At 44.5% G+C, this 14,802-nt stretch overlaps 1 long non-coding RNA gene across 1 annotated transcript; it reads right to left on the minus strand.

Moving 5' to 3' along the window:
* Window positions 1-1,883: 1,883 nt before the first annotated feature.
* Window positions 1,884-9,866, minus strand: LOC119974740. Its single transcript, XR_005462567.1, has 3 exons — window positions 9,725-9,866; window positions 7,489-7,573; window positions 1,884-1,987 (listed from the first exon to the last, which is right to left on the minus strand). It is a non-coding gene; the product is annotated as an uncharacterized LOC119974740 (long non-coding RNA).
* Between the last annotated feature and the right edge of the window lie 4,936 nt (window positions 9,867-14,802).

The following is a 14,802-nucleotide window of genomic DNA, read 5'->3' on the forward strand; positions in this document are numbered from 1 at the left end:
TGATGCCCTTGGCCTCTGGAGGGGGACGTCTCCTTCCAACTTACCTGTGTCACTGGCATCTCCATGCCTCTCTAATCTGCCCACTGTCCCTGTGATGTGCCGGTGTCAGGAGGGGGGGATTCAGAAGAACTGAAGATCACCGTTGTCTCCTCAGTGGTAGGCCCTAGGTTGGCCACCAGCACTTCCTCCTCCTTGTCAGAGGAGCCCTGGGGGTCTCCATGGGAGGGAAGGGCAGCTGGAGTGAGCTCCAGAGGCCTCTGTGTCATCTGGATCTGCCAGTTCTCCCTCCGAACTAAGACCTGTCGCATTAGCATTGCACCTCTTCTCACCTGATTAGGTGGTATTTGAACCTGAGATCGCTGACGTAGGGTGATTTTTTAACGTATTATGTTAAGAAATGCCTCATGCTCCATAATATTTATTGGGGAAGCACAAGTTAAATATTTTATCAAATCTGCATACAGTAAGCACAATACATATTTAACTACAGTGAAAGTAATACCACTTCACAGACTTTAGTTAATAATGAATGGCACATCATATAAAATACCATTACACAGTGTTCGAAGCAGGAGAATGATGGCATAATTATTGAGAGATGGGGGATTAAGACGTGATTTAAACTGAAGCAAAAACATGACAGGAGGGAGTGTAATTTGAAAAAAATATATAGAAAGGGTATAATTTACATGTCAAAATACCATTCTACATGTTGATCAGATTAGACAGTGTCTTTCCACTTCATTTATTGCCACTTCAATTACACATGGAAAATGACGTTCCTGGCTTATACTGCTGGCACATAGGCATTGGGTGACAATCACTAATACTAACAGACAGTAATAGGAACTTGGAAACAGAATTCATTCTCACTGCTGCTCTCTTCATTAACCCCTAATTTACCTAAATGTGGCTGGCATCAGCACCCCATCATTTGGTAAATTAAAACTGACTTAAAGAATTAAAACTCGTTTTAACATACATTGAGAGGGGAAAAGGATAATGCAGTCTAATAGATGGATCTACATACACATTTATATTCGGCGGCATTTATATATAAACAAGACTGTTTACAAACACAATTGTTTAATGAGCAATTTTTTACAAATTACAAATTTTACAAATTTACAGGATGCCTAGGCCAGCGTTTATTGCCCATCCCGAGTTGCCCTTCATAAAGTCGTGGTGAGCTGCCTTCTTGAACCGCTGCAGCCCTTGAGGTGTATGTCCTCCCACAGTGCTGTTCGGGACGATATTCCAGGATTTTGTGAAGGAATGAAAATACATTGCCAAGAAAAGATGGTGAGTGACTTGGAGGGAAACCTCCAGGTGGTGGGGTTCCCAGGTATCTGCTGCTTTTGTCCTTCTAGATGGTTGCGGTTGTGGATTTGGAAGGTGTTGTCTTGGTGATTTCCTGCAGTGCATCTTGTAGACAGTACATATGGTTGACACTGTTCACCAGTAGAGGAGGGATTGGATGCTTTTGGAAGGGGTAGTAATCAAGTGGGCTACTTTATCATGGAAACTGTTGAACTTCTTGAGTGTTGTTGGAGCTGCACTCATTCAGGCAATTAGGGAGTATTTTATTAAACTCCCGATTTGTGCCTTGTAGATAGTGGATAGGCTTTTGGGGGGGGGGGGGGGGGGGGGGGGGTCAGAGGGTGAGTTACTTGCTGCAGGACTCCTCGCCTTTGACTTGTTCTGGCAGCCACAGGTCAGTTCAATTTGTGGTCAGTGGTAACGCTGAGGATATTGATAGTGCGGGATTCAATGATGGTAATACCATTGAGTGTCAAGGAGTGATGGTTAGATCCTTTCTTCTTGGAGATGGCCATTGCCTTGTGTGATGTGAATGTTACTTGTCACTTATTAGGCCAAGCCTGGATATTGTCCAGGACTTAATGCATTTGAACATGACCTACTTCAGTATTTGAGGAGTCTCAAATAGAATATTGTACAGGTATCTACGAACATTACCACTTCTGACCTAAAGATGGAAGGAAGGTCATTTATGACTCAGCTGAAGATGGTTTGGCCTAGGACAGTATCATGAGGAAAGATTATTGTTTCTGTTTCTATTCATTAAAATATTCCAAACCACCATGATCCCTATGGTATAATAAGAATTAGTAAACAGATTTAATAAACCAGTTGTATATTTAAGATCGCCTCTGTAAAAACAACACTCTCACTATAATAAAGATGGTGTTAGGCAAAAATGAATTTGTGTAGAGTTTTAAAAGATCTTATCATGCAAAATATTCCATGATTCAATTCAATACCTTCCATTAGTTACTAGCTATATGCAAATAGTGTGATTATAAAAGCAGTTTGTGACATTAACTTCAATGATGGATGAGTTGGCAGCTGAGGTACCCAAGCTTCCTTAATGAGGGCACGAGGGAGCAGAATTAACTGGAGAGGAAGGATGAACAATAGGGAGATAAGATGGCAGGTCAAGCTATTGGGCGGGATTCTCTGTCCAGCCAGCCCCGTTTACCAGCGCGGAGCACCTCCCTCCCCCCCATCGGCAGTGGGATTCTCCATTCCGAAAGCCGGCCAATGGAGTTTCCCATTGTTGCCATCCCATGATGTCGGGAAACCCACGGACGTGGGTGCGCTGCCTGCGAAGCGGAGGATCCCGCTGACGGAGAATCCCGCAGAACCTCTTTATCCAAATTGACTTCCATAAAATCCCCTGAAAATCCTTATCATACATTATAACCAAAAAGGAGATCAGATTTAATAATGCTAACTGCAGGCAACATTCTGTGTGTACTTAATAAAAGGCACACCTTCAACCTAAGTTTATGTGTTGGTAATTCTGACTGTTGAGACTTCCTGATCCTGGTTGATTTCTGAGTGTCTGAGTCACTTGCATGATGATTTTGGAAGGCTCCCCCCAGCCTCTATCGATCAGACCCCATTGATGACAGCCAGAGAATGATTGCCTTCAAGACCTACTGTAATGTGGTGTCTCTGGCAGCTCCTGTGCTACCAATATATGATAACCATTAATTAAATCACTGAGCAATTGACTGAACCAGACTTTGAATCTTCAGATTTGAAATGGTCTGAGTGCCTGGTGTCCAGTATTGCTGTGGTTCAAATGATAGATCATAATTCAGGTGATGTTTTATATCATTTACTTATATTAGAATACACCCATATATTGGTGGCGCTATTTTATATCACTCGGTGGGACATTCTGGGAATGGTACCGATGAGCAGAGAGCTACATTTATTTGCTCAATGGCACCCTGAACAAAGAATATATAAGGTAGAATATTTTTGTAGCAATAATAAGCGGATGGTGCTTGACTATATCACAGAGGAAATCTGCCTTGGGTGGCTGACAGTAAAATTAGACATAAAAGACATAATAGACATGGTGGCACAGTGGTTAGCACTGCTGCATCACAGCGTAGGAACCCGGGTTCAATTTCGGCCATGGGTGACTGTGTGGAGTTTGCATGGTTCTCTCCGTGTCTGCGTGGGTTTCCTCCGGGTACTCCGGTTTCCTCACACAGTCCAAAGACGTGCAGATTAGGTGGATTGGCCATGCTAAATTGCCCCTTAGTATTCAAGGATGTTTGAGATAGGTGGAGTTACGGGGATAGGGCGGGAGAATGGGCTGAGGCGAGTATATAGTATATCCCTGGGCCGGAATTCTCCGTCCGTTCACGCAGCGGGATTCTCCAGTCCCGCTGCAGGGAATGGAGTTTTGGCCGAACACCAGATTCCCCATTCTTGTTGGCAGCGGTAACGGGATGAACTTGGATCGGAAAATTCCGGCCCTGGTGTTAATAGGACCTAAGCCAGTTGGTGAAACCGCCACAAAGATACAGACCTTGAGAGAATTTATTGACTTGCTCAGTCTCCCAGTTCTCCTCCCACTCTACCCAGCAATGCCCTCTGGTTTAGCACAGGGCTAAATCACTGACTTTTAAAGCAGACCAAGGCAGACCAGCAGCATGGTTCGATTCCCATACCAGCCTCCCCGAACAGGCGCTGGAATGTGGCGACTAGGGGCTTTTCACAGTAACTTCATTTGAAGCCTACTTGTGACAATACGCGATTTTCATTTCATTTCATTAATAAAACAATAATCAATAAATTCAACAAAAATTACAGGGACGCCAGCCCCAGGTGGGGCACTGTAACTAGAAGTAAACATCAAAAGGAAACTTAACTAGCCAAACTGACCACCCAGCCCCAAATGTAGCCGAGGTAGAAGGGCAGACAATCGGGTTGGACAACCTCCTTGGTCGCCAGCTGCCTGGACCTTTTAATCCCAAGGAGAAAATGCTGGAAAATCTCAGCAGGTCTGGCAGCATCTGTCGGGAGAGAAAAGAGCTAATGCTTCAAGTCCAATGACTCTTTGTCAAACCATTTAATAGTCAACTTGGCCAGGCCCAGGAGCGTTTTTTTAAAATAAATTTAGAGTACCCAATTCATTTTTCCAGTTAATGGGCAATTTAGCGTAGCCAATCCACCTAGCCTGCACATTTTTGGGTTGTGGGGGCGAAACCCACATGGGGAGAATGTGCAAACTCCACACGGACAGTGACCCAGAGCCGGGATCGAACCTGGGACCTCGGCGCCGTAAAGCCACAGTGCTAACCCACTGCTACACGGTGCTGCCCCCAGGAGCGGTTTTATGAGGAATTTCTCATATTTATATGTGCTCAAGGATAATGAATACCCATCACCTGTTTTGTTTAACATTAATAATGTAATTGAAAAGACAGTAATACCTAGTGATGCGGGTCTGACCACTTTTGCAAAGTTTTGCCACAAGTACACAAGCTTCTTGCTTTAGTTAAAAGTGCAAAGTATCCACAATTTATCAACGATGTTTGATATTTTATACATTAAAATTACATGCTTTTTTTTTTTTTTTAACAGATGTAGCTCTGGGTAAATTTTGGAAAGAGATATCAATTAGTTAGGATTGTGGATCTGGCGGGAGGGAGGAATGACCTTATTTTGAAGGCAGCAGAAAGAAACATGCTGTTGACACCATTCTCCCACAGACGTTAAGAGAACTCAGAAAACCTTAGAGCACAGCCTTTGAGAGCTGCATAAACAAAACTTCCTGAATTCTCACTCGCCTGCGTGAAGCAATCTTCTCTGCCAACTGATGCCTTACTCCTGGTAATTATTAAATGCGGCAGCAATCTATGCATGTCTGAGCTTAAAAAGTAAGATTCATATTTTTTTTAAAGTGCCCAATTCTTTTTTTCCAATTAAGGGGCAATTTAGCGTGGCCAATCCACCTACCCTCCCCATCTTTGTGTTGTGAGGGTGAGACCCATGCAGACACGGGGAGAATGTGCAAACTCCTGACCGTGACCCGGGCCGGGATCGAACCCGGGTGCTCGGCGCCGTGAGGCTGCAGTGCTAACCACCGCACCACCATGCGGCCATTTAAAAATTAAGATTCTGATTTTTCTGGCCTTCCATAATTTTTCTTGATGGGCTTTTGTACTGAAAGTGGAAGTAATTTTGATCACGACGTCTCAAATGGTAAGGAGGGAGTGGTGAATGCTTGAAGTTAACATTTAGCTTCAATTTTTAAGTTCTAAGTTGTTGGTGTGTGTAGCAGTGATACTAAGCTTTATAAGCAAAGCTCCATGCTGTTCGTTTTAAGAACTGAGTGGTCATAGTGAAAGGCAATGCCTATCGAGGGCTTTGCCAACACTCACAAACCAACATCTTCGACAGAATTGTCCGTTTCTGAGAGTGTGTTGATGCAGGGGCAGGATTCTCGGAGTTCAACGACAGCAAAACTGGCACCGCGCCTGTACAATTCAACGACCATTGAGGGGCTAGCACCGGCGCCAGGTGGAACACAATCGATTCCAATGAGAAATGGTGCTGGATTCACCGGGTTTGCGATTGATACTCAGGAGGCTGACAAGCTGCAGCCACATATACACACTTCACTCGCCACACAAACCATCCCAGACAATAAGCTGGCTGAGATGGCCCAGACCCAGAGGGAGGTGGCCCAGTCCCAGAGGGAGATGGCCCAGGCACTCACTGAAGCGGTACACACACAGAAGGTGGTGGCACAGTCGCATGGAGTAGCCCGGGGGACATCAGGCCCTCAAGGGAGGAGGGGGTAATGGGGTCTGTGCTGGGGGCGGGGTAGCTGCCGGAACACCGCAGCACCTCGGAATTCCCCCCCCCCCCCCCCCACTGTCCCACAGCGTCTGGTGAGCAGAGGGCAGAAAGGGCGGCACCGCCTGAGCAGCAGGTGTGCCCCTCCAGGCCCAATCATCCCAGAAGACGCTCGCCAAAGGGGACTAAGGTCATCTGGCAGGAATCACAGCAAGCCATCTCCACTCCTAACGTACCATCTGGGGATCCACCTAGAAAATTAGACACTAGTTAAGTTGGCAAGTATGCAGGGCACAGTTTTGTGATAGGGGCTAGGGCACGTATCTGTATATATTTTTTCCACATTAAACACTTGGACACAATGTTAAAACCTGCCTCTGTGCTCTGTCGATGGGTCTGGGGGTTGGGCTGGTCGGGTAAAGTAACTTTATTCACTTTGATTGTAAAAAGTATCTTTGATCCAAACATTTTAATAGAACTAAGTATTAATTTTGGGCATGGCCTCAGCACTCAGATCTGATTACATTGTCCTTTGTGATATTCAAAAATGCTTTGGTTTCAAGAGGTGTTACTTTTAATTCCTGTCATTTCTATAGTTTTATTTTTCAACTGTGTCCCCAGCTCATAATTTTGACTTTGATTTTGACTTTAAATTATGTTTCTCGTAGACTGATAGTCTCCAGTTTTCTTTAATTTACTTGGCGTGAGCAGGGGCTGGTTTAGTTCACTGGGCTAAATCGCTGGCTTTTAAAGCAGACCACGCAGGCCAGCATCACGGTTCGATTACCGTACCAGCCTCCCCGGACAGGTGCCGGAATGTGGCGACTAGGGGCTTTTCACAGTAATTTCATTGAAGCCTACTCGTGACAATAAGCGATTTTCATTTCATTTCATTGTCAATTTCACACCTAGAATTGTCACCAAATTCAACTGAACCTCTTCCTTTCACTTCCAGCTGCTTACTAAGATAGTTAATTTCAATGAAGGTGTGAAACATTGGTTTTAGCAGTATGCTAAAAATTCACTTGGTTATAACTTGAAAGACCTGCCTGTTTTAAACATTCGTCACCTAATTCAACTGAAACTTCATCTATGCTTTTCCAGATGCTTACTAAGATAGTTACTTTCAATGAAGGTGTGAAACATTGTTTTTAGCTTCATACAAAAATCCTGTGTATTTGCTAAGCCTGCTTGACTACGGCTATCTGCATTTTACAATCCTGCTCTTTGCAGCTGCTATTAACCCTTTGTGGGATCTTTCCCTATATTCTCTCATGTTTGTCTCAGACCAGATATTGCCAGACTTCCATGTTTCAAGTGACACATCTTTCCATATTTTCAATAACAGTCTACTTTACTTACTTAGCAATGCGGGACCCAGGATCGTAATTGCCCTCCCAACAGAGGTTCCTTTAAAATGTTTTCTTTCATCGTGACCATCGATGTCCTGTGGTAAGTAGATGAATTCTTCGGTGAAGGTATGGGTTATACCGGGGGATAACTTGAAAATATAGTTTGACCTGAATAGCACCCACCGAAGCCTGCATCGGAGTTGGGGAGTGAGAAAAAGGGCCAACATTCTAAATAGTGAACAGGGGGTTCACTATTTAGAATGTTGGCCCTTTTTGGTATCGGGGGACTTCTAAGAATAGTGGTGAGTTTTCAACAACAACCCCCGTGCCCACCACCATGGGAACCTCTGGCCTTGGCACCCTACCCTGTTGCCAGGGAAAATGTCAGATGGTGCTGTCCTTGCCAGCGGTACACTTCACAGGCCCAATCTGGCACCCCCCCTGTAGGGGATACTGTGAGTGTTGCCACTGGGTGTGTTGTGTGATGCCCCACTAGCAGGTTGTGGCCAGTTGGGGGTGTGTGATATGGTGAGGGTGGAGTGGAGGGTGTTTGCTAGGGTGTGGGGGTGGCGGGATGGGGGCCCCCATCCGGCCGGTGTCACTCAGCAGAACCAGGGGCCATGGTGGGTGGTCAATGGGGTCTGCAGCAATATGGCTGCCTTGAGGGCCTCTGCAATGACAGTCCGTGCCTGGACATGGCCCCAGTCTCATGGGGGGGTCACCCCGACCGCACGCCTGTTCCCCTGTCACCTCCCCCTCCCCCCAGGAAGCCAACCCAACCAGAATCAGGACTGGCAGCCCACAGTTGCGCCTCTCTGTGTCCTACCACCTCTCTCTCATCAGCCACGGTGCCTGTTTCTTGATTTTCAAAAGCACAAGTGAACCTCGCCATCTCGACTTCCCTCAGTGGAGGCGGAGAATCACAGAGACCCCGGAGAATGCCGGGTCAGGCCCGCTAACAATATGCCAATGGCTTTTGCTGCACAGGCGGAGTAGAACACATTGATGGCGCTGTCGAGGTTCCAGAGAATTATGATTTGGTGTGAAACTGGCATCCGCCATGATTACAGCGTCAGAACAGATTTTCCACCTAATCGTGTTTCTTGATTCTGGCATCCGGAATCCCACCCCTTGTTCTTGAAAGGCTTACAGCACTGAATACCTAACATGACATGCGGGAATAGGTCAGGTTCAGGCCAGGTATTGGAGAGGGGAGAATCAATAACAATGTGAAATGAGCATCTAACCCAAACCCATTCTTTGCCCCTCTATCACATTAGGATAAATTCAGGGCTTAACCTTAATTATGAATTTTGGTACACATTTCACAGTGGAAAATAAGACTCTTTACATTGCTTATTGCTGTATTAAACATATGATTGAATGAAAAGTAGAGTTATTAAGCCTACATAAAACACATAGCATGCTTTTAAATAAGGAGACTTGATCAATCAATTAATATTTAATTGTGCTTTCTGTTATTGAAATTCATTATTCAACAATCAACCCAATTGAATAAGCAAACCACAATGTACATTATTACCTCAATATAATATTTATGTGAAAGTAATGCTTATTTTAAGGTGCTTTGTCAGTAGGTATTTACCGTCCAATTGATTGACTTATATTTGGATTTTCTAACAGTTGTATTTTTTGGCAAGTTATTTAAAACTTGATTTATCCAATTGCTCATTTGCTTTTAAGGAAACTGAACGCACGATTGTCCGATTGCCCAGTCGCACGTTTTTGGCCGCGCGCCGTTCGCTGGTGGCAGAGTCTAACTTCCCGCCGTTTATTAACGGGATTTCCCATTGAAGCCACCCCATGCCGCTGTAAAACCTGCTGCCGGGGGTACGCTGCCAACGGGAAAAGTGAATCCGGATGACCGGAGAATTCCGGCCGTGGTTTTCAGTAGAAAAGGAAAATATTTTGTTTGCCCGTTTACCATTCATATGCATGTACATGGTCAGAAGTGTCAACCAGTCACATTCCTCACTTTGTTATTTAATAAAATGGGAAGCAAAGTATGTGAGCTACTGGTTTACAGGTGCGGTTCCATTTCACATCCTTAACTTTCATTATTGCAGCACATTTATAGCCAATAAAGAGAATGGCTGAGATTTCACATACGGCTGGCAGCACAAGTGTTTTAAATTAATCCCTTCCTTAACAGCTTCTTTACCTTTTGTGGAAGGATTTCTCATAAAGCAGAGTGCATTATTAGAGCACAGCATGCAGGAATTTACCTCATAAATGTCACCTTGACTGTCAATCTTGTTTTTTTTTTCCTCTCTCAAAGCATTGTCAAGCTAGTAGAATGCCTTCCCCATTGATAAAATAAAGGTGAGAGAAGCGTGTTGGTGAGTGTACTTTGTGCAACTATGTGACCTGGTTATTGCAATCTAGTTGTGCAGCCTGTAGCCCAGCTCTTCAATTATGCAGTCTCAATTACCAGGCTTCTCTGCATCATGTTCAAGAAATAAGAGACTTGATAGAGACATTTCAAAAATAGAACCAAAAGTGTGATTAGATCTTCCAAGCAGAGCTTTTACTAAAAATGACCATCAGGTTCCCTGGAGTCGCTATATATGTGAATAGCCCATCATTCCAAATCAATAGTTATGTGAATTAAGACTCGCTTTATTCTTTGATTCAGGTTTCATTGTTTAAGTTGTCGGACGGAGTTGAAAGCATATTGTCAACAATGCCACAGTGGGCAGCACGGTGTTGCAGAGGCTAGCATTGCTGCCTCACAGCGCCGAGGTCCCAGGTTTGATCCCTGCCCTGGGTCACTGTCCGTGTGGAGTTTGCATATTTTGCGTGGGTTTCACCCTGTGGTGGTATAACTAGGAGGTTTACGGTACCTATCTGCCATTGGTGCAGAGCACTCGCTGCCCTTTGGCTCAGGTCGGTCATGTGCCTCTCTGCTGATTGGTTGAGGCTAGTCATGTGACTGCTCACCTATTGGCCGAGAAGCAAGTAGTCCCGCCTACGAGGTGGGGTATAAGAACCCATAGGACCCGGCAGTCGGCCTTTCTCTGTAAGTCGACTACCGGGCACACAACTTATTGATTAAAGCCTGATATATGGAACTTCTTCCCGAGTCAAGTCCAATTGATGGTGTATTCAGGACATCGATGGTCACGATGAAAGAAAACATTTTAAAGGAACCTCTGTTGGGAGGGCTGAGAGTACACAATTACCCCCACAACCAAAAGATGTGCAGGGTATTTGGATTGGCCATGCTAAATTGCCCCTTAATTGGAGAAAATTAATTGGGTACTCTAAATTTAAAAAGAATAAAAAACAATGCCACAGCTTCCCGTCGTCACAGTATTGCTTAGCTTGTCTGCTTTGCTTTTTGTAGAATGAAACAAACATAAAGGGCCTTCCATTGCCTCAGGAAGTCCCAAAGCCAATCAAGTAGTTCCGAAGCATGCTGACGGTTGTGAGGTAAAAAAGTTGGCAGCAAGGTGCCACAATCAGCATTGTGATCAATAAACAAATAATCTATTGGCTGAGGGATCAATATTGGCCAAGCCACCAGTGAAGGCACGGCAACTGCTCTTTCAAATAGCGTCATGGGACCTTTTACCTCCAATTTAGATAGAGGATTGACTTCAGTCAAAATATAGTGTCCCTTCAGTATCTTAGTAGAGGGCCAGCCGGCTTTTATGTTCAAGTCACTGGGGCCGCAGCATGAAATGAAAATCGCTTATTGTGACAAGTAGGCTTCAATGAAGTACTGTGTAAAGCCCCGAGTCGCCACATTCCAGCGCCTGTTCGGGGAGGCTGGGATGGGCATCGCGACCAAGCCCAATTTGACACTTATATCGATTGAGCTGTAGCTGCTCAAGGAGGAGGAAGCTGCAGCAGCGAAGCGGGCAGCAGCTGTCCACGTAGCAGCGGAGTGGCCCAGCAGCGGAGCATGCAGCAGTGGAGAGGGGAACTGAGGAACTGGTGGCAGCCATCCAGGATGGAGAGCCGGCTCCCTAACAGGCTGAGGAGGAGGAGGTGCCAGGAGGCGCCGCATGAGGCCTTGTGTGTACTGGCACCACCTGTCATTCGAGGACCTGCCAGACCGAGCATGCCGTCGGAGACTCTGGTTGAGCAGAGAGACTGTGCGACATATCTGCCAGATGTTGGCACACTTGGCACCATGGGGGTATGGGGGAGGACACCTGCTCCCTGTGGCCATGAAGGTGACTGTCATCCTGAACGTTTACATGGCAAGGTCCTTCCAGATGCCAGGTGGGGACCTGTCAGGTGCATCCATGCCATCGCGGAGGCCCTATATGCCCAGGCGGATCAATAAATTTATTTCAATATGGCCCAAGCCCATCAGGATGCCCGGGCAGTGGGGTTCGCTGCCATTGATGGGATGTCCCATGTCAAGGCGGCGATCGACGGGATCCATGTGCTCCTAATGGGTTTCCTCCGGGTGCTCAGGGTTTCTCCCACAAGTCCCAAAAGACATGCTTGTTAGGTGAATTGGACATTCTGAATTCTCCCTCAGTGTACCCGAACAGGCGCCAGAGTGTGACGACTAGGGGATCTTCACAGTAACTTAAATGCAGTGTTAATGTAAGCCTACCTGTGACAATAATAAAGATTATTATTATTATAGCTACTCATATTCAAAGTACAATTGCGTAGGAACTCTTGATATTTACAGTTAGATTACTATGATGAACATCTTAAAATGGATGTGTACAAATTGCATACATGTTTAATGTAGCATGTGATTGTATTCAGAAAGCATGTTCCTTTATAAAAAGGGAATGAGTACAAACCCGGTGAGACAGAATGTGTGGAATATCTTAGCTTAAGAACTTTCACTAGGGGGCGCTATGAAACAGATCTTGTGCTAACAGACTTTCTGTTCCACTTCTAACCTTTCTAGATAAATCTACCTCCTTAAAAATTGGCTGAGACACACTCCAGCTTCGATATAACTACATCAGTCATGTAATATTAATATTATATAATATTAGCAAAGAGATATAAATAGGCTCTTTAATGTGGTGCTCATCTTTCGTGGCATGGGGCTAATGGCACAGGGGATTTTCCATTACAAGATCTAGTTATCCAACATATAAATAGACAGCAGTGTATGCACAATTGAGGAGCCACTGTGTCCTGGACTGAAATTAAATTCGTAACAGCTTTAAAGTAAGAGTGAAGTGAAAATTCAACATGAACATGCTTAACATTCCGTTCACCGTGTATACCTATCAATATCAGTAATTATTGTGGGATAGAAAAAAATGTCACACACTACAATTAGATGAGATTTTTTTTTCAAAAAACCTTTCCTGCAGTTTTGTGAAGCGTTTTTTTTTTCATTCTCCTTGAGGGTAACATACAGCTAGGATTCTCCAGTTAGGAGGGAGTCAAGCGTCAAGCTCTCAGATCTTTGTTTCTTCGGCCTATCGAGTTTGTACTAACCCTCTGAAAGAGCACCTGACGCAGCCCCACTCCCCTGCCCTATCTTTGCAATCCCACCTAACCTTTAGACACCAAGGGGCAATTTAACATGGCCAATCCATGGAACCTGCACAGCTTTTGGACAGTGGGAGGAAACTGGAGCTCCCAGAAGAAATCCACACAGACTCGGGGAGAAGGTGCAAACTCCACACAGATAGTCACCCAAGGTCAGAATCGAACCCGGGTCCCTGGCACTGTGAGACAGTGGTACCAACCACTGTGCCACTGTGCCACCCGTGTTACACTACATAGCAACCAAGCTTCATTGACCCAAAAACCTTTTGATTGATTTGGTGACCAAACCAAACAACCTCTCTCCCTGAACAGTCAGCAACCCCTGATTGTTTCTGGACATAGTGCGTCGCCTCAATCTAAAACCTCTTCATGAGCTGAATAGTCTTCAAGTAGTTTTCGCATCCAATCTTAGCATTTACATTTGTTTTAATTTTTCCTCATGAACTACAACTTTATATTTTCAATTTTAAAGCTAGTTAACTAAAATCAATTTGATGGAAAGGCATCCAAACCTGGGACAATTTTGTTGTTGTGTATAAAATTTCATTCATGATAGCCCATTCAAAAACTTTAAATACCCCACAAGAACTTAATCCCTTCTAAATGCAAACAGAGTTGTATTCATAACCCCACGTCAATGACAGCTAATGCTTTGAAAATCCCATTGGGCTATCAATAAAACTATGAATTTACAACCTTTTGCTGGGATAAAGCAGCCAAGCATAAAAAATGATACAATGATCGCCCTTGGGATAATGGGAACAAAAGGCACTTGTAAATGGTCGAACAAATGTTTTTCAACTCTCACTGATACAGACAGGCTGTTTATTTTTAAATCTCTAAACTCCTGCAGTTCTGTAGAGCTTATCATGAGGCTTTTACATCTTTTTCATAAATTCGTAACCCCTGCACCGCAGATTAAGGCTATTGCTACAGCGAAAATGAGGCTTGTTTGACCTCTGTGCTGTATCCCCTTTCCCCTACTGGTGAAAATGGGATCTATAGGAAATTGGGGCAGGGATTGCTGTTCTGTATCCCGCCCACCATTTTTAAAGAACTGGTGGGTCTCCCGACACTGCAAATATCTGGCCCAACATGTTTGATTTCTCTTAAAATGACACATTAGTGCACCTCTGTGGAGAATCTGTGTTACGTGCATTCCAAATTAATATCTGTGAAATACGGTGCCCAAAGCTGAACACTGTACTTCACACAGGGTCTGACCAAGGCCTGTACAGCTGAAGCATCATTCTCTTTGAAGACCAACATTCTATATCTTGTTTTTGATTACTTGTTGCTAGCTTTTAGTGAGTTGTGCACACGGACACTCAAAACCCTCCATTGTCCTCATTGCTTGCCATTGAGGCAACATTTTGGTGGGTCTTGTACAATTCCAAAGTGGATCATCTCACATTTCCCCACATTGTTCTCCATTGGCTATATTTCGGAAAATGTATCCAGAAAAGTTGAAACAAGCCCCATTTTAATATTTAAAAATTTTGAAAGATACAATACAAACATTTAATAAGGGGCCAGAAGTGTAGCCAACTCAGCAATATTTAAACACAGAACTGATGTACATACTGGAGCCAAGATATCTTGCACAGGCAGACATAGCATTGGTTCACCAACTGGATTGTCAGGTAACAAAATGATTGAAACAGTTCAACATGGCACGATTTGTGGAAGATTTTACTCTGATCATAGAATCATAGAATGTACAGTGCAGAAGGAGGCCATTCGGCCCATCAAGTCTGCACCGGCCTTTACAAAGAGTACCCTATTGAAGCCCACGTATTTCCCCTATCCCCGTAACCCCCAC

Source organism: Scyliorhinus canicula, chromosome 12 (assembly GCF_902713615.1).
Source record: "Scyliorhinus canicula chromosome 12, sScyCan1.1, whole genome shotgun sequence".
NCBI lineage: Eukaryota > Metazoa > Chordata > Chondrichthyes > Carcharhiniformes > Scyliorhinidae > Scyliorhinus > Scyliorhinus canicula.